The 23,503-nt window shown below is 39.9% G+C and overlaps 1 long non-coding RNA gene across 1 annotated transcript; it reads left to right on the forward strand.

Moving 5' to 3' along the window:
• The first annotated feature begins 757 nt into the window (after positions 1-757).
• LOC130606827 (uncharacterized) lies at positions 758-22,154 on the forward strand. The gene is made up of 3 exons (XR_008974079.1): positions 758-3,495; positions 19,145-19,250; positions 22,007-22,154. It is a non-coding gene; the product is annotated as an uncharacterized LOC130606827 (long non-coding RNA).
• Positions 22,155-23,503: the final 1,349 nt, after the last annotated feature.

The following is a 23,503-nucleotide window of genomic DNA, read 5'->3' on the forward strand; positions in this document are numbered from 1 at the left end:
TGTTTGTGGGAGTCTGAGCTGGTCAAGGGCTAACACAAGTTACCTTCAGATTTCCTGGAGAAACCTGGAATCTTGACATCAACTGCTGATGTGCAAATGCTAAGAGAAAAGGGGCATCTCCTGTATGGAAGCCTGATACGGAACGTAGATAAGAAAGGGTGACTGTGAAGTTCAAGAACAGATCAGAATTTCTCATTTAACAGATTGAAGCAAAGTGCAGCAATAAATGTGCAGTTCTTAGAAACTGTTAGTGACTGACGAGGCTTCTGTTCAGAAGCTGATATCCAGCATGCCTTCACACCTGCAGAAAGGAGTGAGCTTGACCAGGAAGAACGAAGAGTGGACTGAGGAGATTGCGCAGAAAAAAATCTAGCAATAAAATAAGTAAATCGAGAACATGGTGATGAGTGAAACGAAGCAGTGGAGAACAGAAGGTAATTTGCACCAGCGAAAAGTAAACCAAACACTGAGGCATGACTGTAAGCTTTAAGTTAACAGCAAGTCAGCAAAAAAGGCCTTGCTGTAAGAATCTGGGCCTGGCCACAGTGGGAGGTTATACATGGTGGAATGGCCTGATACAGGGAAGGGATCTCCTGCCTTTTCTTATTAACAGGTAGAGGTGGCTAGGACAACTTTTCTTTTTTGGGGAACAAAAAAAAAAACCCAAAAAAAAACAATTCTAGTTGCTAGGATGTCTAGAAATAAAACATTCCTAAATTTCACTGAAAGCTAGTATTAAAACCGACTGGACCTCAAGCCAAAAAAATAAAAACTAAAAATGAACAACTTAAAATCTCCAAAAGACAGATAAATTCTGATATAAACAAATCTTGCTGCTTACATCTGTGTCGCTGCAGGCTTATCTAGCTGATGCAAATTTGGAGTAAAATCAGCTAAATGAAGTTGGCTAAATGAATATGGCTAGAATTTCTATTGCATAATGTAATGGGACTAAAATAAACAGAAATGAGGAATATAATAGCATAATTGTTACGTTTTTAAGTTGAAAGTACAGACAGCCAAGAACTTAGAAAAAAATACAAATTTTGTCTTTTAATGCAGATATGTCACTGTTAGTAGTTTTGAAGCTCTAGATGCAGTACAAATATGAGCTAATTAGTTTTTAATTCCTTTCTGCTGTGCATATTTGTCAAAGGAGCTTTGCTTTTATATCTGACTTCTAAAAGGTGTTAAAAATGTAAGATGGCATTTGTTAGTGAGTAGATTAGAGTCTGCTGAAAACCATGACTTGCATTTAACAATTTGTATTATTTTCTGACTAGTAATTTTGGAAATACTGATACTTGAATATGTTTTTAGACTAAGTTTCAGACAACTCTGTATTTTGTCAGTTTCTGGGTTTGGTAAAGTTTCTCTGCAGCATAATTACAGCCATTCAAACTAGGATAAATATTTGTACCCATATAATTGGAAGCTGTTTTAGCTACAGAGAAATAAACATATGTAAACTCTGTACCTGTTTGGGTTCTTCAGTGTTATTAACAATAATGATGTGATTTGCATAGGGCTTGACCTAATGTTTGGAAAACAATTTCCATGCTCCTGCTTATGTGTCTGGACTCTAGCTGCAGGTCTTAGAATGCCTGTTTTAAAGTGCTATTTGTGATACCTTATCTGTCACTAAATTTTTAGTTCTTTATTTTTAATACAGCATGAATCTGTGATCCCCTGAGTGTATCCTTCTTTGTCTTGCCTTGTGCTGGTCCTTATGTAAACATCCCTTACTCAAAAACATAGCTGGATGCAATTTGTATGGAGCATTCATCTCTCTGTTAACCTCAGGGTGAGGGCTGCCACCTAATCAAATAATCTTCCACCCTGACCCTTAACAGGCTGTAAGCAGCTTTTCCCAGGAAAGCAGGTAAAGTCTTGGGACAGTGCAGTAAAGCTTGAAAATACATGGTTTTTAAGCATATGTATGTGGGTTCCAGTAGGTGTGTCCTAAAAATAAACTCTTCTTTAATGCTCTAGAAGGAAAAAAGGAAAGCCACCTTTTTTTGGCCTGGAGGTAAAGTGCTTTCAGCTGCAGTGGGCAGGGAAGCTGTACTTTGTGAGCAAAGGAGGAAGCCTTTTTAGATGGAAATGAAAACCATCCATTCTCAGCATGTTTGAACTCTAATGATGTAAAATGAACTCTAATGTCTGTAAAACTGATGCACTATATTTATTCGTTTCATTTCGTTTGTAACAACAGGTAGAATAATAAGCAAATCTTAAGATACACAATACTGACTAGAGCTGCCAAGTGACTGGAAAGATAAAGTGCCTCTTATTTTATCTCTCTTACACCTACATCTGTCGTTTCAGTTGAGAGAAATGAAAGGGAGTCTGCCCTTATTTTCTTGTGTATTTGTGACAGCATGTATGACTTGCCAGCATTTGGGAGGGAAGGAGATGGTACTTCTCAGACCCAGTAATGCTCAGCTGAACAAAAGAAAGGAAAGGTCAAATGCAAGAGCTAGAGGCACAGGGGAACATTGCTCTCTTTAACTAGAAAATGAAGAACAGGACTGTCCTTAAGACCAGAAGAAAGGTGCAGGCCACAGAAGTCTTGTGAAGCTGTAGGTTAATAGGGTGATCTTTGGCTACCCATTGGTTTATTTTGCATCACTGCAGAATGCTGGGATTTTAAATTGCTAGAGCAAGTGCAACTGTATAGTTGTCTCTAGCATATGTGCATTTAATGAAGCTGTGGTTGTAAATGCTTCTGGATCTGTAGATCCTGCTGCCCAAGGTGGTGTGAATTAAATGACCTGACAGTAGGGTTATTTCTTCAGTTACCCTTTTCAACTCTTTGTGGTAATTAACAGCCTACAAGGACTGGAAGCCACAGATTGAAAATCCCTGCATGGCACTATTTTTTTCCCCTTAACTGAGTTATAAAGAGTGGTCTTGTGATTTCCTGGACTTACTACCAGTTCTGGCTAGAATAAACCAGTAAAAATAAACTGGATAAATGGGGTAAAAATGCTTTCTATATATTTGACCCTGTGCCTGTAATCATATCACTGTATCGACTAGTGCTGCGCAGAACAAATATATGGAAATAATTTGCAAGAAAGATTGACACTAAAAGGTTACATTTTTCTTGAGACTGTGCTGTTTGCATAATAATTTCATATAGTGATCTTATTTGCCTAGCAGCTGATAACATTTCTTGATGGCATCCAGCTGTAGCTAGGGTTGGTATAATTGGCAGCTTCTTTCTGAAGACATTTGTTCTGGGGAACTCTGATAAGAGCTGTGGGCTGACTGCTCAAAGACCTTGCAACAGCTGGAGGTAAGTGCTGTGAGCACCAGTGCAGTGTTTGATTTTTTCACTGATGTGCTTGTCTACCACTATTGTAAAGGCTTATTGCTTTTGTTTAACTTGCTAGAGATATGCATATATCTGACTTGTGAAATTCTTATCTTTTGTAGTAGCTGATTCTGCAGAAGAGGTTGGCCTGCACAGGATATTAATGAGCTATTAATGTATGTAACTTCAATCTGTGGAAACAATCACTTGAGTAATTTTAAGATGGTACCTGTTTATCATTGGTCATGTGTTGGCTGACTGGTTCAGGTTTTGGACCAGTACAAATTCTGAAGGTGATGACTCGGGCAGCAAGCTAGACCAGTAAGTTTTTTACTGTGAGGGTGGTGAGACACTGGCATAGGTTGCCCAGAGAAGCTGTGGCTGCCCCATCTCTGACAGTGTTCAAAGCAAGGTTGGATGGGGCTTGGAGCAACCTGGTCTAGCGGGAGGTGTCCGGGCCCATGGCAGGGGGTTGGAAGTGGATGATCTTTAAAGTCTTTTCTAACCCAAGCCATTCTATGATAATTTAATAGTGAAACAGCAGAGTCTGAACTTTAACAATGCCAAAAGGTCTTAATTTCTACTTGTGGCAGAGAGAAAAATGGGGAATTGCTTGATTGTTGATCTTCTAATAGTTTGAGTTGGGGACAAATTTTGAATACCAGTAAGTAACCCGACTCTCTCAAACCTAATCAAAATAGATGTTGTTGTCATGTGGAGTACCTTTTAGCATATCCCTATGTGTTGTGGGGAGTTTAATGAATATGTTTAGTGTGAAGTCCTCTGTCTATTAACGCTTTCTGTTGTCATGGAAGAGACAATAATTGCATTAAAAAATGCTGTCTGTGTTATGATATGGTAGATTGCATCCATCTTAGCTATGCATTTTTCTATAGCTTTGATTACCATGATCTCAGTGCTCATGTAATCTCTTTTAATTTATAGCTATCATCTGTGTGAAGAATTAAGCTGCTTGTTAGGACTTTCAAAGGAAACATGATGCAGCATGATCACGTGTATTCATATAAATGTTCAGAGCCCCCTCAGCTGAGGAGATGAGACAACACTGGGGTAAGCACCATGCATGTGTGATTCTCCGCTCTCTGCATCTGTTCCATGCAGAGACTTTCTTGGGACTGCCTGTTGAGGACTCTGGTTTGAAGTTTCAATTTGAGAACTAGGAGGAAGTATACCCCATTGCCAAGTAGGTCAGTTTGCCATAGGTTGTGATTTTTTTTTTTTCCCACAGGAATTCAGAAGTGCATCTAGGAACGCCCAAGGAACTTATGTGATTCTAGTACAGAATACTGCCTGTATTTTTACAGTTGTGACAGGTTTTACTACTGTAGTGAAACTGCATGGTGAAACTGGTTTTGGTGATGCTCTTTTCTTGAGCGGCAAAGCACCTGGTCTGTCAACTGTGCCTGTCTGTTGGTGTTAGAATCATCATTGGATCCTGCCTTTTTCTTACCATGGTAGTCTTCTGATATTCTGGATCTGCAGCATGGGACTAGAAAATCACCTCAGCTGTTAGGTGGTGGGTGAAGTTTCAGTCCTGCTCCACATCTTTCAGTAGAAGAGTGAAAATATGCTGTTGGATAAGGATTCTGTGTTTTGTTCCCATAAAGTAGGTTCAGGTTCTGAATCCAAAGCGTTTTGACATCCTAGGTTTTATCCTTTCACCCTAATGATGGAAGGGATAGACTCTGCCAGTGAATGCTTGGTCTTTGCATTTTTAACATAGTATGGTCACCTAAGGAGTCATAAAAGGATTTTGTTTACTGGCATCCTCTTCTTCCTTAGAGAAAGAGTAGTTAAAAGACCACAACTGTCTTTTTTTTTTTTTTTTACAGTTATTACAGCTGCTGGGAGCTCTTGGTTTACACAGAGGTTAAAGAATTCCTTACAGGAATTATAACTTGGCTGGACTTGATGTTAATCTCTGTTAATCTGATGATCTTGTGTTATTTAAGTCTTTGGGCCTCCATGTTGCAAGAGGCTGCGTAATTAAAGGGGGCATTTGCCAGGGATGGGGTGCAGCTTGTAACTGTGGTAAGCTGTAAGTCATGATGCTTCTGCCTCCTACCTATTTGGCAAAGTACTATCTACATGCTGGTGTGGGATGGATTTGTAACTTCAGTGGATTTTACATTAGCTTCTGATCAGTCATGCTGTTACTGAATTCTCCCACAAGAAAAAAAAAGATCTTCCTTTTCAAGAAGGGCTTGCAGAGTTCCTAGAGGATATTTCAAAAAATCAGAATAAAGACATTTGCTCATATTTTCATACTGGACTTACGCCCCACTAGTTCTGTCTCCCTGCAGACAGGCATGCATAATGAAAATTAAATTCCTAAGTAAATACCATCAAATATTGGGTGACTTAGTCATACAGTACAATTTTATTCCCTCTTTCCATAGGGAAGAATTCTGCTCTTTGGAAAATGTCCCACCACCATTAGAATTCTACAACAGCCCAAACAGTTTTTCCACTGGATGATAATTTACTTAAATGTGCTGTCCCTAGTTTAGGTAGGCAGCATTTATATGGTATAAGAGATACTCCAGCCTGTCCTTAACATGAAATTTAATTTTAAAAACCCACTCCTGTAAGCCTTGTCTATGCAGGAAGAGTAAGACCAGTAGTGATTCTAATGGTTTTCAGCTGGTGGGAAACTCAACATTTTGTGGCTTTCATGCATGTGCTTATGCATAAATAACCAAACCAGAGGTTTAAGCAAACATCATCACACAAAAAGGAGTAGTTCAGATTAGTCTTATCAGAATATTCAGATTATTCTTATCTCATTCTTAATACTAATGAGACAAAACTATTTGTGTTGAAAAATTTATGTTATGATTTAAAGAACTTCATGTCTTTTCCCATTCAGCTGAAGCTATTACGTGACTCTTTCTGCAGACTTAGGGATAGCTGGTAAAATTGCAATGGAGAGTTAGTGCACTGATAGGTGAAATAACTTCACAATGTCACGAGACCTCTGTAATGTATGTAAATCTCAGCATTAAAAAAAGGTGGAAACTTGTTTAGAGTTGTAATAAGCATGTTATGAGTAATGTTACAACTGCATGGGTTGAAAGCAGGTGAAGATTTACTGAGGTGTATACAGTTCTGTTGGGCCCACTATTCCCAAGGTAGCTGTAGAGCCTGTGGATGAGACAATACAGGCAGTCTAACAAACCTCCTTGGTGTAGTTGCAGGCAGTGTCTGTCTTGTTATAGCTCACACCAGTTTTGGACTAGAATAAAAACAACACTGTAGTGGCTTTTTGGTCGACGTAATTTGCAGGTTTTTGGCTGACTTGTGCTCACAGGAGTATTTTGCTACCTTCCTGTTGCTAACCAGCAGAGCTAAAAGCGTAGGACATGTCTGGGAAATGTTTATGTTCTGCCCCTCTTGCAAATAGAAACTATTCTGAGAAACACCCCTCATGGCATGGTGAGACAGCATGCTACTTGCTGATTTTGGCATATGTAGTAAAGAATAAATACAGGTCATCAATACTGTCTTGCCCTGCTGGATATGAGCTCTTCAGCTTGAGCAACACTTCAGTAGCAAGCAGCTGAAGGCTTTCATTCCCTGTGTCTGCATCCTGTAATCATACCATGGGATAAAAGGGACTAACTAATGCCTCAATACCAGGAAATACATACCCAGTCTTCTGCTGATCAAATACAGTGGCAGTTATTATTGGGTTTAGCTTAGGGTCAGGGAAGAGAGAAGGACTGCTGTTAGGAAGGAGGAGTCTTGTTTGTACAGTGTTCAATTAGGTATCTGGTTTATATAATTGTTAAGGAAGAATTTGCCTCTCCAGTGGCAGGTCCTTTAGTTTATTGGTATTTTAGTAACAGTCACTGCACATTTTACTGCTCAAATGGTTAATTTGTTAGTGAACATGTATTCTGTTTTGAATATGTGGATGTTTGCTCTAACTGAAAGCATACATCTGTAGATGTATGCTATAGAACATAACAAGCTTAAAATACTGACTTCTTGGCATTATATTAGCCAGTGTGTTTGCTCAGTTTCTCCATTCATGAGTAGCCAGCTTTGAGTATTCTCCTGTATATTTCATGACAGTTCGGGGTTTTATTGTGAAGGTGGTGAGATACTGGAACAGGTTGTCCAGAGAAGCTGTGGATACCCTATCGCTGGAAGAGTTTAAGGCCAGGTTAGATGGGGCTTTGAGCAGCCTGATGTAGTGAAAGATATCACTGCCTGTGGCAGGGGGTTTGGAACTACATGATCTTTAAGGTCCCTTCCAACCCAAACCATTCTATGAAATCTGTATTTTGAGAGAATTTGTGTTGGAATAACTGCAAGTAACTTCCAGTTACGAGATGAAAATAGTTTCCCAGGGATTGTCTGGTTCCACTGAGCTATGAGATTGAGGTGGAAGCATGCTGAATCCCTGAGCAGATCAGTGAAAGACTGTTGCTGTGGGTAGCTCCAGTTGCCCACTCCCTCGGAGCTAGCATATAGGCTCTCCAGCATCCTTAATGTCCACATATGGTGTGTGGTTCTGTTCAGGAACCACACCTTGGTCAAATGTGTCCTTATCTGCAGCAATGTGCTTCTGCCTGATGCTATTCTGATGAAGACCACGGACCAGGTCCAGACTTTCTTGCCTGCATCAGGTTTAGCTTACACCCTGTTATTTCTGTTCTGTTTTAAGGAATTACTAAGCACTTCAGTATTAAGCTTCTTGTAGAATTGGGGATGACAAGTCTTGATCAGGACCTCAGTGATTCATTGCTACCAGTATTAACAAATTGATCACTTTAGTATCTGTGGGGTGGGTAGGTGTTAACCCTAAAGTTTAAGACAGGTTTTCTAGTATACATGCTTTTTCTGGATGTCACTTTGGGAACACTTCCACTAATACGCTGTTCACGTCACTGAGTTTAAATAGAGGATTTTTTTACCACCAGATTTGTCATTCATTTGCTGTGTGACTTTACACACTTAGTATCTCAGGTGGGCATGTAAACTTCAAGGCCTCTTTTGAAATGTTCTTTTTGAAAGGCAATAGCACTATTAGGTGGAAGTTTTGGAAGTTATTATACAAACACATAGTGTATTTATGTGTGCATTTATATTTATGAAGTATAATCCATAATTACTTTTTAAAGTAAATGATATTCAAATGTGGTAAATTCATCATTGCTTGACATGTCCAGCCTAAGTACTTTGTCATAGAAGGGGAAAATCCCCCAGGTTCTTCTTGACTGAAAATAATTCCAAAGTGTAATATCAGCAGTGTTAGGGGACTTTTATTTTTTTTTAATTATCTGCATAAAAGAGGTAAGCAGAATAGCTCATTAATAAAATGTCAGGTATTAAAAGGGAGAAAAATACAAGCTGCATATTTTCTTTGTTTCAGTACTATGGTCTAAATTCATGGTGAATTCAGTTTAATACTCAACTAAAGTCTTTACTGTTTCATGTTTTCATTTAAACAGGATCCCTAAGACTGAACCATAAAAGTTTGAAAACAACTCAAAATATTAAAGGTATTAATAAAAATATGCACTTTGAGCTGTACAATAAACCATTTATGTGGCTCTCAGCACAACTGATAGCTCTTGTTGCAGTGGTTGGGGCATCTGGTCCCTTGCCACAGATTATCTTGTAAATATAAATTAATATTTTGTGAATTAATAGTGACACATTTTTTTTAAAGGATAAAAGGGGATTTAGTTTGACCTAATTATCCAGTTACTGCCTTCTGCAGTAACTAGATAACTGAGATCACTTCTATAAATATGTAAATGCTTGTAACTTAAAAATCCTTTTATAGAAGATCATAAAGCTGTAAACCTTGGTGTTTGAGAAGATCTGGGTTTGATTTGGATGATCCCTGAATAGCTATTCAGATTATAAACTGAGTTTCTTCCCTCAAATACCTGCATTGTCTTCAGTAATAGATTTGCATGCGAACTGTAGGAAGGTGTTTGGCCTATTCTTAGAGCAAGTCAAAATTACACTCTGCTTCTTCATGATCAGCTGTACATCTTCCTATTATCACTTGTGTTATCAACAATATGTGCAAGGCATAGAGAAAGTCTTTGCCTTGTGGAAATTTACAGCCTAACTGTAAAGGATAACTAAATGTTAATGATTTTATTAGGGTTAAGATTCACTATTAGGTTTAAGAGTGTGGGTAGATACCAGGTGTGTACATTGGTTCCTTCCACGCTGCAGTAAAAGAAGGGTATACGCTGTTGGCTTTGCCCTTCATACTGGAAGTTTCCCACATATGATCTACTTGCATGAATCTGCATGTGGCAGCTTCCTAACTCAGTTCTTAAATTATTATCCCTCTTAGCTTAAATGTTTCATGTACTTAAAGTTTTTCTGAAGTTAATTATTCTGGCAGTTGGGCTGAGGAGTGAATAATGTGTAGTTGTGTTGGTAGGCTGGGGAGGAGAGAACAACTTCAGTGAGTGAAGAGAGCTGTAATAGATGGCTGGGAGTAGAAGCCTCTTTTCTTTCCCACTGTCCCCAGTGCACCATCTCCAGCCGCAGGTGTAGTTATTGACACCCAATGGGTGAGTAAAGCTGGATTTCATGATCAGACTTGAGACCAGGGTTGGATCTGGGTCAGGCTGAGAGTTGGAGGGGGTGTAGTGCATGTGGACAGGAAAGAGCTGGCAACAGATGGCATCATAGTGGAAAGAATGAGGCAGCTCATCATCTGGCAATGTTTCTGCTGCATTTTGCCAATTATTTGTTTTTCTTCAGGGAGGAATCCAGTCTTTGGTTAACTTTTGTCATTGTTTTTTATAGTCATTGATCCTAAGAAATCATCTTGTCTACTCTGAATTTAGTATTCCTTAAATTTAAAGCAAAATTAGATGCTAAGGAGCATGGCTAGTGATTATATTTTAGGACTAGATTTGCTTAATCAAAAAAAAAAATTCCAAGTTTTATATATATATAAATGTTATGACAAAGGGTTCCCCAAACCCTAAGCAGAATATTCATCTTTGTGGCAGATGGTTTTACAGTAATTAGTGATTCATAATCTTTTGAAAAGGAAGTGAGCTACTCATGAGTTTATGAACTAAGCATTTTGACTAAACTTACTTGTTTATATTGGCTTACTGCTTTTACAGTAAGCTTATTGTTAGGAAATACTGTTTATATTTTACAAGTAGGGGTGATTTAGTTTAGTGATTGCATAGAAGAAAAGGACTTGCACTTTAATTTTTTATTCAGTAAGTATTTCTTAAGCTTTGTTAAAGAGTGAGTTTTATTAATCATTCCTGTTTTTCTTAAGCAAGCCTTAAAATGTATAAAACCAAGCATTAACTTCATCTCTAGGGAGTTTAGCAGTTTAGATGTTAGAAGAGATCGGATTCTTATTCACTAATTTTTCATGTGCTTTTATTTTAGTTCTCACCATAGGTTTAAATCATTATTAACTTGCTAATGAAAAATAGTGAATATTAAGCTTTAAAATTTTAATGCTTTTTCTACATCGGTTTAGTTAAAGAGTAGCTGTCTGTGAGAAGGACAACTGCTTTCTTGAAGGGTGAATTAAATTATATATAAACATTTATTCATGCTCATCACCATAGTAACTGAGGCCTCAAGTCAGTGTGCTTTGCTGAAGAGGGTTGCAAATACTGTAGTGAGCCAAGGCCTGAACTTCTGTATCAGAGTGCAGCTTCACATGATTGAGGCACAGCTCGTCCTTGCTACACCTTCTTGACCTCCCCCTTGTGCCACTCCAGTATTCCAGTGACTGCAGGTGTGTGGAAACAGGGAGCTAATGTGACTGAAAAAATACACACACACACACACACACACCCCCCCCCAGTGAGTGTACACCAAATCGTTCTTCTGATCTGGCTGACCATGTGATTGCATGAACATTAGTGAGGAACTGGGGAGAGTAGATAATGTGCGATTGTGTAAGCGTGGGGAGACACAGCTACAAATTAAGCTGATTACAAAACTGCTGCTGAAGCTACTTGTTTAGGGTCTGACTATGTTGTAGCTGAAATCACTGAAAACCAGGTATTGGGTTGGGAGTTAAGCCATTTTAAGTGAGGAAATTATTTAACCTGTATTAATTTTTAATTTTGAAGTGGTTTTGTGACTTTAGGAGCATATTCCTGAGGCAAGTCTATCTACTGCTTATACCAAGTGCTGTTGCTAGAAAAGAAACTGCTAAAAAGAGTGGTAATTTGATGTCTCTTCTTATATGCTCACCTCTGAAAAGTGGCTGCAGTCCTTTATCAGAATGTTCACTTCAGGAGCTCTGTTACAATCAACTTACTGCATCTCTCTATTTTCGGTTTTATCTTCTTTTCGTCTCTGTCTAGATAATTGCTTTCAGAGAAGCCTCATCTTTTTACTGCAGCTTTCTTTTAATATCAGCAAGGGGAGTAGCTGGCTATTTTTTGTAGCCTATTTGTAAATAAATCTCAGACGTATTCCATTTTCAGCTGCTCTCTGACTTATAAAACATTGCAATAGAATGTGTTTCATAACTATAAAACTTTACTGACTCAGCTTTTAAAACATTTCTCTTAAAACTTGATGGAAGCTTTTACTTTTTATTTGCTACATTAACCAGGCTTTCAGTTTGAACTTTTAAAATTATGGTGCCATTTTATTTTGCAGCACGCTTTAGATCATCACTTCACCATCCAAGGTCCTGATCCCATGGAGACGTGCTCACTTGTTTAACAGTACATGTTTCAAGTGATACCACTGATTTATTACTCTTCTTGCACTGTTACCTGATCTGAAGATAGTCAGGTAGTGGGGTATCCACATTACTTCTGCAATATTTGCAAAAAGAGAAATGATTGCAGGTGTACCACTAATCACGCTAGCACTACTAATCACGCTAGCAAGCTCCAGCATGAAATGTGACTTTTGTATAACCATTTATAGTCAGAGTTTTTAAGAGCTGTAACTCTGCTTTTGGCTTGGTTAACTTCTGTAGCTGTTGTAGATTACATTTGCAATCAAGTTGTTGCCAAACTTCCACTCAATGTTAAGGGCATGTTTACTACTGCGCAACTGCATAGTGAAGAGTTGCAGTAAAAGCAAAATAAACTCGTAAGACTCTTGACAAAGCAGCTTAGTGTCACTGTATGGAGTCTGATGGCAAGTGGATGTTGGGCAGAAGCTCAAACTGACTGTAGACCAAAGCAGAATGTTGTTGGCAGCAGTTAAATTTTACTGTTCCATTATAGCTGATGTGTCCTTGATTGCAGTTCTAATAAAAACATCTTGCGAGTGTTCCAAGTACTGTTTAAAAAAGATTATAGATATAAGAAAACTGGAGTCTGCAGCCTTCAGTATGTGGTGTTTGCACTGTGCAAGGTTTTCATCTATCAGCCAGGTTGAGTGATCTGATAGCCTCCTAAAAGGACTGTGCACGTTACGTTTCTGGCACTGTTGTGGAAAAGAATGCTTTTGGAACATTGGAGTCCTGTTACTTCTTCAGGAGTAGATGCAAAGGGTAAATGTGGTCCTTCCAGATGAGGGTTAAGGTATGTTAATAGTGAGCTGCAGTGGAGCTTACATTATAACTGGTTTGGATTGGACATCCACACCCACACACCCCTTTTTGTTTTAAAATCTTAGCTGCATTTTTGCTGGTGTGAACACCAGTAACTGCTTGAGCTTTAAAAAAATGTGGCCAAGGGAAGTAATATTACTGTGTTAACATCTTGAGAAGCCTTTTTTTAGCTAGCTTTAAGGAACAAGGTGTATGCAGTGATTATCAGCTACATTTGACCAGCAGAATTTCCAAAATAGTAAGATCCCTGTATGAAAACAGACTGTAGAGCAGAGAAGAAAGATTTCTGTATTATCCTTACAGGAGGGAAGATATATCCACCTAATTTTTGTTAAACACCAAAAAGTTGTAGAGAACCAGCACCTTATTTTTCCATTTGTATTAAAAGCTTCAATTGTGTTAAAAGGTTTCATGGAATCATAGAATAGTTAGGGTTGGAAAGGACCTTAAGATCATCAAGTTCCAACCCCCTGCCATGGGCAGGGACACCTCACACTAAACCATGTCACCCAAGGCCTCGTCCAGCCTGGCCTTGAACACCACCAGGGATGGAGCATTCACAACTTCCCTGGGCAACCCATTCCAGTGCCTCACCACCCTAACAGGAAAGAATTTCCTCCTTATATCCAATCTAAACTTCCCCTGTTTAAGTTTTAACCCGTTACTCTTGTTCTATCACTACAGTCCCTAATGAAGAGTCTCTCCCCAGCATCCTTATAGGCCCCCTTCAGATACTGGAAGGCTGCTATGAGGTCTCCACGCAGCCTTCTCTTCTCCAGGCTGAACAGCCCCAACTTTCTCAGCCTGTCTTCATACAGGAGGTGCTCCAGTCCCCTGATCATCCTTGTGGCCTCCTCTGGATTTGTTCCAACAGTTCCATGTCCTTTTTATGTTGAGGACACCAGAACTGCACACAATATTCCAGGTGAGGTCTCCCAAGAGCAGAGTAGAGGGGCAGGATCACCTCCTTTGACCTGCTGGTCATGCTCCTTTTGATGCAGCCCAGGATACGGTTGGCTTTCTGGGCTGCAAGCGCACGCTGCCGGCTCATGTTCATTTTCTCATCAACCAACACCCCCAAGTCCTTCTCCGCAGGGCTGCTCTGAATCTCTTCTCTGCCCAACCTGTAGCTGTGCCTGGGATTGCTCCGACCCAGGTGTAGGACCTTGCACTTGGCATGGTTAAATTCCATGCGGCTGGCATCAGCCCACCTCACAGGCGTGTCAAGGTCCCTCTGGATGGCATTCCTTCCCTCCAGCATATCAACTGAACCACACAGCTTGGTGTCATCGGCAAACTTGCTGAGGACGCACTCAATCCCACTGTCCATGTTAGCAACAAAGATGTTGAACAAGACCGGTACCAACACCAGTCCCTGAGGGACACCACTCGTTACTGGTCTCCAGCTGGACATTGAGCCATTGACCACAACTCTCTGTGTGCTGCCATCCAGCCAGTTCTTTACCCACCGAGTGGTCCATCCATCAAATTGATGTGTCTCCAATTTAGAGACAAGGATGTCGTGTGGGACAGTGTCGAACACTTTACACAAGTCCAGGTAGATGACATCAACTGCTCTACCCCTGTCCATCAGTTCTGTAGCCCCATCATAGAAGGCCACCAAATTGGTCAGGCAGGATTTCCCCTTAGTGAAGCCATGCTGGCTGTCACCAAGCACCTTGTTGATTTTCATGTGCCTTAGCATGCCTTCAGGGAGAATCTGCTCCCAGATTTTGCCAGGCACAGAGGTGAGACTGACTGGTCTGTAATTCCCCAGGTCATCCATTTTCCCCTTCTTGAAAATGGGGGTTATATTTCCCTTTTTCCAGTCATTGGGAACTTCACCTGACTGCCAGGATTTTTCAGATATGATGGACAGCGGCTTCGCAACTTCATTCGCCAGCTATTCAGCTTCTTAAAGACCAGTCAACCAAATATGGAATATTAGGGCCCAGGAAACCAAACTTCTTTGTTTCTGGTATTATAGACAGATCTCACCCCCTAGGTTTACACTTCCTGAAAAGTTGGGACAACTGGTATTTGGGAGAAAGGTGTGCTGCAAGTACATGCAAGAAGTTTACAGTACAGTATTGGAATTGGGAGATACAGTAGAGTTATGGCCTGACTCAGCATGGTATGTGTGAACCTGATTGGGTCTGAAATCTTGCCACAACTTGACTCATCCCTTTTTTCTACTGGCAAATTACTTTTGCTCATCCTTTTTTGTTTTAGTTTTATTTTCTGTTGTAGACATGATTAAAAGCAATTTGGAATAATTCCAGTACTTACTGTGGTGGATTGATCCTGAGTGGATGGTAAGTGCCCACCAAAGCTGTTCAGTCATTCCACCTCCTCATCTGAACAGGGGAAAGAAAATACAATGAAATACTTGTGGGTCGAAACAAAGACAGGAAAAGATCATGGGCCAAGTACCACCATGGGCAAAACAGACTCCTCTTTGGAAAATCAGTTCAATTTATTACCAATCAAATCTTTAAACACCTTTCCCCCACCCCTCCCTTCTTCATGGGCTTCCTGATTTCTGTACTGTCTCCACCCCACCAGTGCAGGGGGACAGAGAACGGGGGTTGTGGTCAGTTCATCCTAAATTGTCTCTAATGCGCTTTCCTCCTCAGGGGAGAACTCCTCACACTCTTCCCCTGCTCCAGCACGTGATCCCTCCCACAGGAAACAGTCTTCCATGAACCTCTCCAGTGTGAGTTCTTCCCACAGGCTGCAGTTCTTCCCTGCTCCAGCATGGGTTGCTTCTACAGGGCACAGTCCAGGAACAGACTGCTCCGGTGTGAGTACCCTGCAGGGTCAAAAGTCCTGCCAGCAAACCTGCTCCACTTTGGAGCAGTATGTCTCAAATCTCGGTGAAGATGTCCATATGCTTTCTAATTTTTTTTTTCTTAAATATCAGATATTTTTGTGGAGAATTCTAATTTTTAGCTATTTACACTTCAATGCAGGTGCTTTTACAGGCTTCTGCTCTTTTTTGTTGTCTTCAGAGTATGGAAAACAAGAACGTCTTTATGTCCATTGGTATTTCACAGATGCACATTACTCAGAATTTGCAGTTCGTCATCTAGAATGTTGCAAATGCTCTCTTTTATCGAGTAGGTCAAACACCTTAAAGCCACACTGGATCATAAAACTTCTTTTAAAAGTATTTAATGCTTTCTGTAAATGCTTCCTGTAAAGCTTCATGCATGTTGTAATGATATCCAGGCACCCTGTGAGTGTTCCATGTTCCGTAAAAGTGTGTGTCCAAATCAGTGTATTGCCTTTGCCCCTAAGCTGGAGGCACTGTAGTTGCCCAAGTTCAAGTTTTACAATCAAACAGCAGTCTAATTGAAGGAGAAACATCCTGATAACTGTTCTGGTTTTCTACACTTGCTTCTTGTTCTCGCTGTGCCAGGCAGGAGTTAAATTATGCCCTCTTGAGACTGCAGTTGGACTCTTCAGTCACATCCCCTTTTCTTTAGTTAAAATTGTAGTATGTCTCTTCTGCAGGAGTGGCACAAAAAGGAACCGTGTTGGGATAAAAGATCTGGTACTCCCCGGATAAGCAGATATGTAGCTTGGTAAGGATTCTACCCTACCATGTCTTTTTTCTAGAGAAAGGGTTGAGGCCAAGAGGACCTTAGGGAGGCAAATAATTATTTTAACCCTTCATCTTGTTAGAAAGCAATACTTAGAAAGAAAACAACCCCACACTTGATGTTTCAGTTTTATGTCTACAATCCATAGTAATTTTACAAGCATGATGCAGAAGTAGGCTATAATTTAGTTATATACAGTCTTAGTAATGACATACTAACTGTGAAGCTCTGCTCACCAAACCAGGTTTTTGTCGTAAATTCACTGTTACAAAATTTACAGCTATAGATCAAATTAAGCATCCAAAACTTCCAGTGAACTTTTCATGTGTAAATATTTCACTGCCGCTAAATATGCTTGAAAATGAAAAGGTTTTGGTGAGTTCTTAGTTGGCACGTGTTTTTCTAATCTTTATCAGGAAATGCTTTTCATGACAAGGGGCAATTGTTCCCTTTTCAGAATTGTCTGAGATTTAAGGCTTCTGATGTCCCTTTTTCTTTCAAAGCAAGTAAAGCAGATAGATGCTTGGCAGTTCTGAAAATCAAGCTATGTATCTAGGTATCTAGCTTTGTTTGAAACATTCTGGATCAGTTTATAAGAGTGATTATTGGAACTGGAGTGAAACCAAGTAATCCTGTTGCCCCGACTTGAATTCTAATTACATGCCTTGTACTCTGCCCTTTACTTCTTTATCTTAAGTATAATCTACTCCAGTGTTTTGTGTTTCTCAGTGGCAGTTTCCAGTTGTGAGAGAGTGATTATTTTCAGGATCTTTAAAAAGTCCATAATTTCTTGTCAAATGTTAGGGGGGAAAAATCTACTTAGAGAAACAGGAGTCATGGAATGAGCGTAAATATTGACACACTGTCTTTGAAGCTCCAAGTCCTACTGTGAAACTTGATGTCAGTCACTTTCAGTCCTTGTACTTAAAGTAAGTCAAATGACTGCTGAAATGCAGTGTTCCTCAGTAAAGATTTTTACTTGAGCTAAGGAGATTTAACCTTCCAAGATGATCTCGGCTGCCTTCCAAAATGTATCGCTGAGGATGCTTTTTTTCCTGCTTTCTGTGTTCAAGCTTTATCGCTATTCACACTGATCTTTCAGAAGACTCTCTGGACATTTCAGTTCATGAAACATAAGCAACAGATATGATCGTGATGAAAAAATAAAGGGACAGCTAAGGCAGCTTTACACAGCTGTCCCTTTTCCCTCTGGGACTTATTAAGTGTTACACAAACAAAACTCTCTGGTTGCCTTTGCTTGTGTAGGGACTTGCAGTCTTTTCTCAGACTTTGTGGCTGGCCTGTTTTGTTTCATTATTAATATTTCGCAGTTTACATTTACCATATAGCATGATCATTTTGCAGGGTTAATTATCTGTGAACAGGGAAAGTTTTGTTCTGCAAAACTACCCTGAGCATAGAGTGTGATCTGACATTCTCTGCAGGTTGTTTGGATGTAGGTTTTTTTTTTAATGAAATATTAGCTTGGGCTTTGATTAAAGAAAAGTTAACACCACTAAGTTATCAGGGCAGAGCTTACTTCTCTGACTCAACATTTAGCCTTCTGTTTAGCTGACCATGGCCTGCAGCTGAATCTGTCTTTACTAGTGTTGGTCATGTGTAAGCCAAAACACAGCCTGCATGCTTATACCATAGTTGGCTTTGCAGTAATAGAGCAAGTATTGAAGACAGGGAAGCCTTGTAATATTTCTTTTTAGTTATGACTTTAATAGGAGGAAGGAGTTCAGCATGTGCTATTTTTTATGTGGCTAGTCATACATCAAGATTGTAAGATCTTTGGAGCAGAAGATGTATTTTGCGTAATCCTTTCTACCTCATTTTCTCCACAGAGCTTTGATCTGTGATTAGATCTATGTGTATAAATCTGTTTATGTAGCAGTTAGTTACTCATAGCAGAACCAATTCTTGAGCCTAGTACAAAGCTAGAAATGAGGCAAATAGGGTATTTGTAGTGCTTTGAGTGTACAAACCTTTAATGCGTTCTTAAATACAGAAATTGGTGCCCAAGCTTAATAGCTATCACATGCAAAATATGTTTACCCTGATATTTTGAAATTACTACTTACAACAGGCCTCACGGGCTCCTTGTCCCCTTTGTGTGCATGTGTTATTCCCACTGTTGATGATGGGAATTAGCTGTACACATCAGGAGGAGGATATACCCCCTGGACTAGAACTTAGACAGTAGGGAGTATGAAATCCTCCAGCTATTAGATAGCAAGAACAGCACAGCTTCAGCATTGCTCCCACTTGGCTTGTCACCTCTGCATTTTGTAATTCTGTGCTAAGGAAATAGTAATGGAAGTAGCAGCTGTGAAATGTGATGATAGCACAGTGCTACCTTGATAGAAATTGCAGCTCAGAGCTGCGGACCAAGTGTGGCCCTTTAAGGACTTTGAATGATGGAAGTGATCTGTTTCTTCAGGAAAAAGCAGCCATCCAGGCTGACCCTAGTGTAAAGCTTATGTCACTTGCTGCATTAATAAATGGTTGTCCAGAGAGAGGATTGCTTTCATTTGTGTCCTTTAAAATATATTTTCAAATTTGCATTCAGTTATTTGTTTCATCTATTAGGCCAGATCTCTTCTCAAGATGTTCTGTTCTTTGAATTGCCATGGTTTATTGTTTCTTTTCTAGTACTGTCTGGGTAGCTGTTACCTTCAGTCACATGAGTGAAGTTTATATATGTCAGATATGTCTGGATATAAACGGTGTTGGACTTGACATTCTCAGTTACTTCTATGTAAGTAATTGCATGAGGGGGAGGAGTAATAGTGTGATATAACACAAAGGTTCAAGAATGGTTTATCTTATAAGTGCTTGATCTTTTGTTTTCTGGGGGGTGTTCTTCGTTTTCTGAATCTACTTTGCTAATACTGTGTGGAAGCTGTCAGGCGTGGGGCACTCCAGAACTGTTTAGAGCTCCTACACGTTTCCAAAATGAGAACTACAAAAGATTCAGTCAACTTTGCAAGAGAAAAGCTCCCTCCTGTGGAAGAGGTGAACCTCTGCAGTGACTATGAGCAACGTTGGGGCGTTTAAGACTGTGATTTTACATTAGCAAGAAAAAAAAGCACAAGCCCTGTAGGGGTTTGCAGAGGCTGGAATTTAAAAGCATGTTCCCTGTTATTGTTCCCAAAGCAAGTTCTTCTGATTTTGCATGACTTATTTCTAATATGTATCAGTTGTAGCTGTTTGCGGTCTGTAAGCAAAATTGGATCATTTAAATAACATGTGGCCACAGTGGAACCTTTAGTGTCAAAGGTGTCTGAAGCACAAAGGTGCTTTAGTGACAGGACAAGGGGGAATGGCTTGAAACTGACAAAGGGGAGATTTAGATTAGACATGAGGAAAACATTCTTCTTTGTGGAGGTTGTGAGACGCTGACACAGGTTGCCTAGAGAAGCCGTGGCTGCCCCAATCCTGGCAGTGTTCAAGGCCAGGTTGGACAGGGCTTGGAGCAACCTGGTCTAATAGAAGGGGTTCTGCCCGTGGCAGGGGTTGGAACTAGATGATCTTCAAGGTCCCCTCCAACCCAAACCATTCTATGGCTCTATATTTATACAGATTTTGCTTTCTGTAGCTCTTTGCTGAAAAACCTAAGTATTTTGGGCACTTCTGTGAATTAGAGTCATAGAATTTACATAAAAAAGAATCAATTGTTTTTCTCTTTTCTGAATGTAATAGTTCTGTATATCCTGACAATCTGTACCAAAATTATTTTTGATATTGCTGCAATTGGGGGTCAGAGCTGAACTCAAAGCCCTGTCTGACTTGAAAAATGCAACTGCACAAAAAGCATAAAGATGAATTTGTGGAGGAGCTGGAACTAGAATTCATCTTGATATCAAATTTCTGCTAGAAACAGTATTTTTACCTTTGAGCTGAATATGATTCATGCTTGTGATCTGAAGGTGGAAGGCTGTAGCTCATTAGCACATTAGCAGAACCCTGAGGTGTTTACTTCCATAAATGCTAATATTATTCCCCCAAGAATGAAGCACAGGGGAGTGAGAGGTAGGATAGAGGAGGGGAAAGACAGATTATTTAGCCTTGCAGTGGAGATTAAATTTACCAACTCAGATTCATTGCCAGGTAGAGGACTGAGACAGCACAGAGTGCATTGACCCACTGCAGAAAAATGACATTAGGTGTTGCAATCCTGTTAACTGGCAAAATGCTGAATTACAATCTTGTTCAGAGCTAGCTGGGTTCTAGCTTGTGCCACACAGCAACATGGATGTAACTTTGGTTACAGAAACGTGATTTGACAAATTCTTTGTGACGTGTAATGGTGAAGTCAGGTTTGGTTATCTTCATTTATAAGAACCGTGAAGGTTCTGTAGCTTTAGTGAATAGTCTGTATGATAGTGCATGTTAAGAAATGCTGCTGAACTTGAGGGAAAGCAGAAACTGCTCATGAGGCTGCATGCACTGAAAGCTCAAGTCAGGGTTATGAGGGATGCTGGTAGAAGTGCCCTATTGAAGAGGTTCAGTTCTGTGTGAGCTCCCTGGACCTCAGTCTGTCTCTGATCTCCATTTGGACCACAGAGCTCTCAGTGGCTGCTGCTCTTCAGGTGCTAGTTTGAATTAAACTCAGAAAGTGAAGGGGAGTTGCGTTTGCATTTAAGGAGTTTCACCAGGTCCTGCAAGTAGTGTGTTTGTGTGGGAAAAGTGGCCTACGAAGTTACAAAGGGCGTGGGGGAGTCTTTTTGATGTGGCCTCCAGCTTAGAGATGGCTCCTGTGTCTTAAAGTTCCTTCTTACTATATTTCCTCTAAGTAGCACCATCTAGTGATTGCCTGGAGTATTTTTGATTGCTGCCCCCCCCCCCCCCGGCAGTTCTATTCTGGTTTCTTAAGAAATTGAAGCTAGTGTTGAGCACATTTTGTCTCCACCCTCGATGTTAAATGTTTTTCATGAAAATTGAAAGAGAGGCTAAGGTCCTGTAATTGAGTTGCTTTGAATTTTATGAAATTACATATCAGAACAGGGCATCCATAATGACAGAAGGGCTGCAATATGTGTGGAACCATAGTATTAAAACACCAGAAAATCCACAGGAGATGGAAAGGAAATTAGTCCACAGTTCACTGTAAGTTCCACAGTTCACTGTGATATACTACTGAGAAAAAAAGGCAAAGTAAAAGTTTGACTAGGTTTTTCATATTCACAGGGCAGTGATTTTTGTGAAACAATTGTGAGCTGAAAGAACATTGCTTCAAAACCCTCAGCAGTTAATTTTCTTTTACTGAAGCAGTGGGAATTGAAATAATTATTAAAATACAGAAGAGAAAATTTACCAGAGCTGGGCATTTATTCTTGACTGTAATGGCTAATAATTTGTACCTGCTCACTTCAAATGAAGTCTTGTTTGAAAATCTGTAGACCATGGATAAAATAATTGCAGAGAAATGGTCTGGTGTTTTTGCAGTACTTTAAAGCATGGGTTTGGATCATCTGGTGCACATTGCACTAAATCCTTCTTCTCCTCCTCCAGGAATTCCACATCTAAGGGGCTACACAGCAGGTAACTCATAACTGATCTGAGATATGATAGAGCCAGCCTGCTTTTTCAAAGCATCCTAAGGACCATTACCTCATTTAATCTTTCATTTCTATGACTTTTAATAAAAGCCCAGAAGGTAAGAAGGGGATGGACTAAAATAATCTGTTAATTAAAAACAAGCAAACAAAAAATAACCCCCCCAAAAAATGAAAAGAAAGCACCAACTTTAGACTATACACTCTATACATAGAATTGGCCAGGGCTTTTTCGTTACAGTAAGTCTGAAATGTGGAAGTATCTTAGGTGAATCTGTTGGCATAGCAACTTAGATTGAGCAGAAGAGTGCCATCATAGTCAGAAAATAGTGTATGTTGTGATACTGTTGCATGCTACTGCCACTTCTCTGCAGACAGGGCCCTCTGGGGTTCACATTAAACTCATAATGATTCAGTTCAAGCTTCTAAGAACATTTGGCCCCGGCAGCACATACACTGTAGCTTGATGTAGATCTACCAACAGTCACTCCCATAACAGCAGGATGGCACCTAACCCTGTAGTTACCACGCTGAGAAGGGGCAGAAGGTCCATTTTACCTCCAACAGAGTCATATGGTTTTTGCCTTCATCATCAACTGATAGTTTATTTGTTGCTTCTCTCAGGGTGGTTTGAAGGCTACAGAAGTTACTGGATGGAATACTAGGCTGTGCCTTGCTATGTGGGATAAAGGGAGTAGGAGTGTCTGTTCTCTGGGGGAGGAAAACAAAGGCACTACAGGTAGTGTATGAAGCATTTATATATGGCAGCATTGAGGAAAAACAGACTATCAAAGCCTTACACTTTGTCAATGATAATAACAGCAGATGTTATGAATTATATATTTTTAATTGAATATTTTGCGCATCAACATTGATGGAAAATCTGTCATTACTTTTAAGCCTTGTCTCTGATGGAGATCTGTTTGTATCTATCTACGTACCCATACCTGAGTAGTGCAACTCACTGCAGGTCAAAAAATTACAACCTCCAATGATTGCAGTGGGAGAACTTAATGGTTCTTCATTTGCATGTATCTTCTACAGAGAAATTCAGTGAGTGTTAGAGCACTGTGGAAACAATCTTTGTGATTGTTTGAGTTCTTCAGCACTGTAATGACTGTGGCATCTCCACCACTGACCGTCAGTAGTGCCTTCTGTCCAAATTTACTTCTTTGTATTTTTGGCAACTGCTCATTTTTTTCTTATTTATAGTTGGGATACAGTTGGAATCCCTGTGAATTTCTTCTGCAGAAAGAGGTAGACAAGATTATATGTAATGTGTAAGGTCATTCATGGGATTATCCTTCCTGAGTGCGCAGACCTAAACTGTGTTGACTAATAAGAGAAATAATGACTTTGAAGTAGGACCAGAGAAAACGATGCAGAGAGGGCTGGTTTCCCTCTTCCTGGGTTGATGCAGTCTTGTGTTCCTAAGGCTGAAAGCCAGGGCTCA

Source organism: Pezoporus wallicus, unplaced genomic scaffold (assembly GCF_028554395.1).
Source record: "Pezoporus wallicus isolate ANWC-B61680 ecotype Strahan unplaced genomic scaffold, APGP_CSIRO_Pwel_v1 contig_4191, whole genome shotgun sequence".
Lineage (NCBI taxonomy): Eukaryota > Metazoa > Chordata > Aves > Psittaciformes > Psittacidae > Pezoporus > Pezoporus wallicus.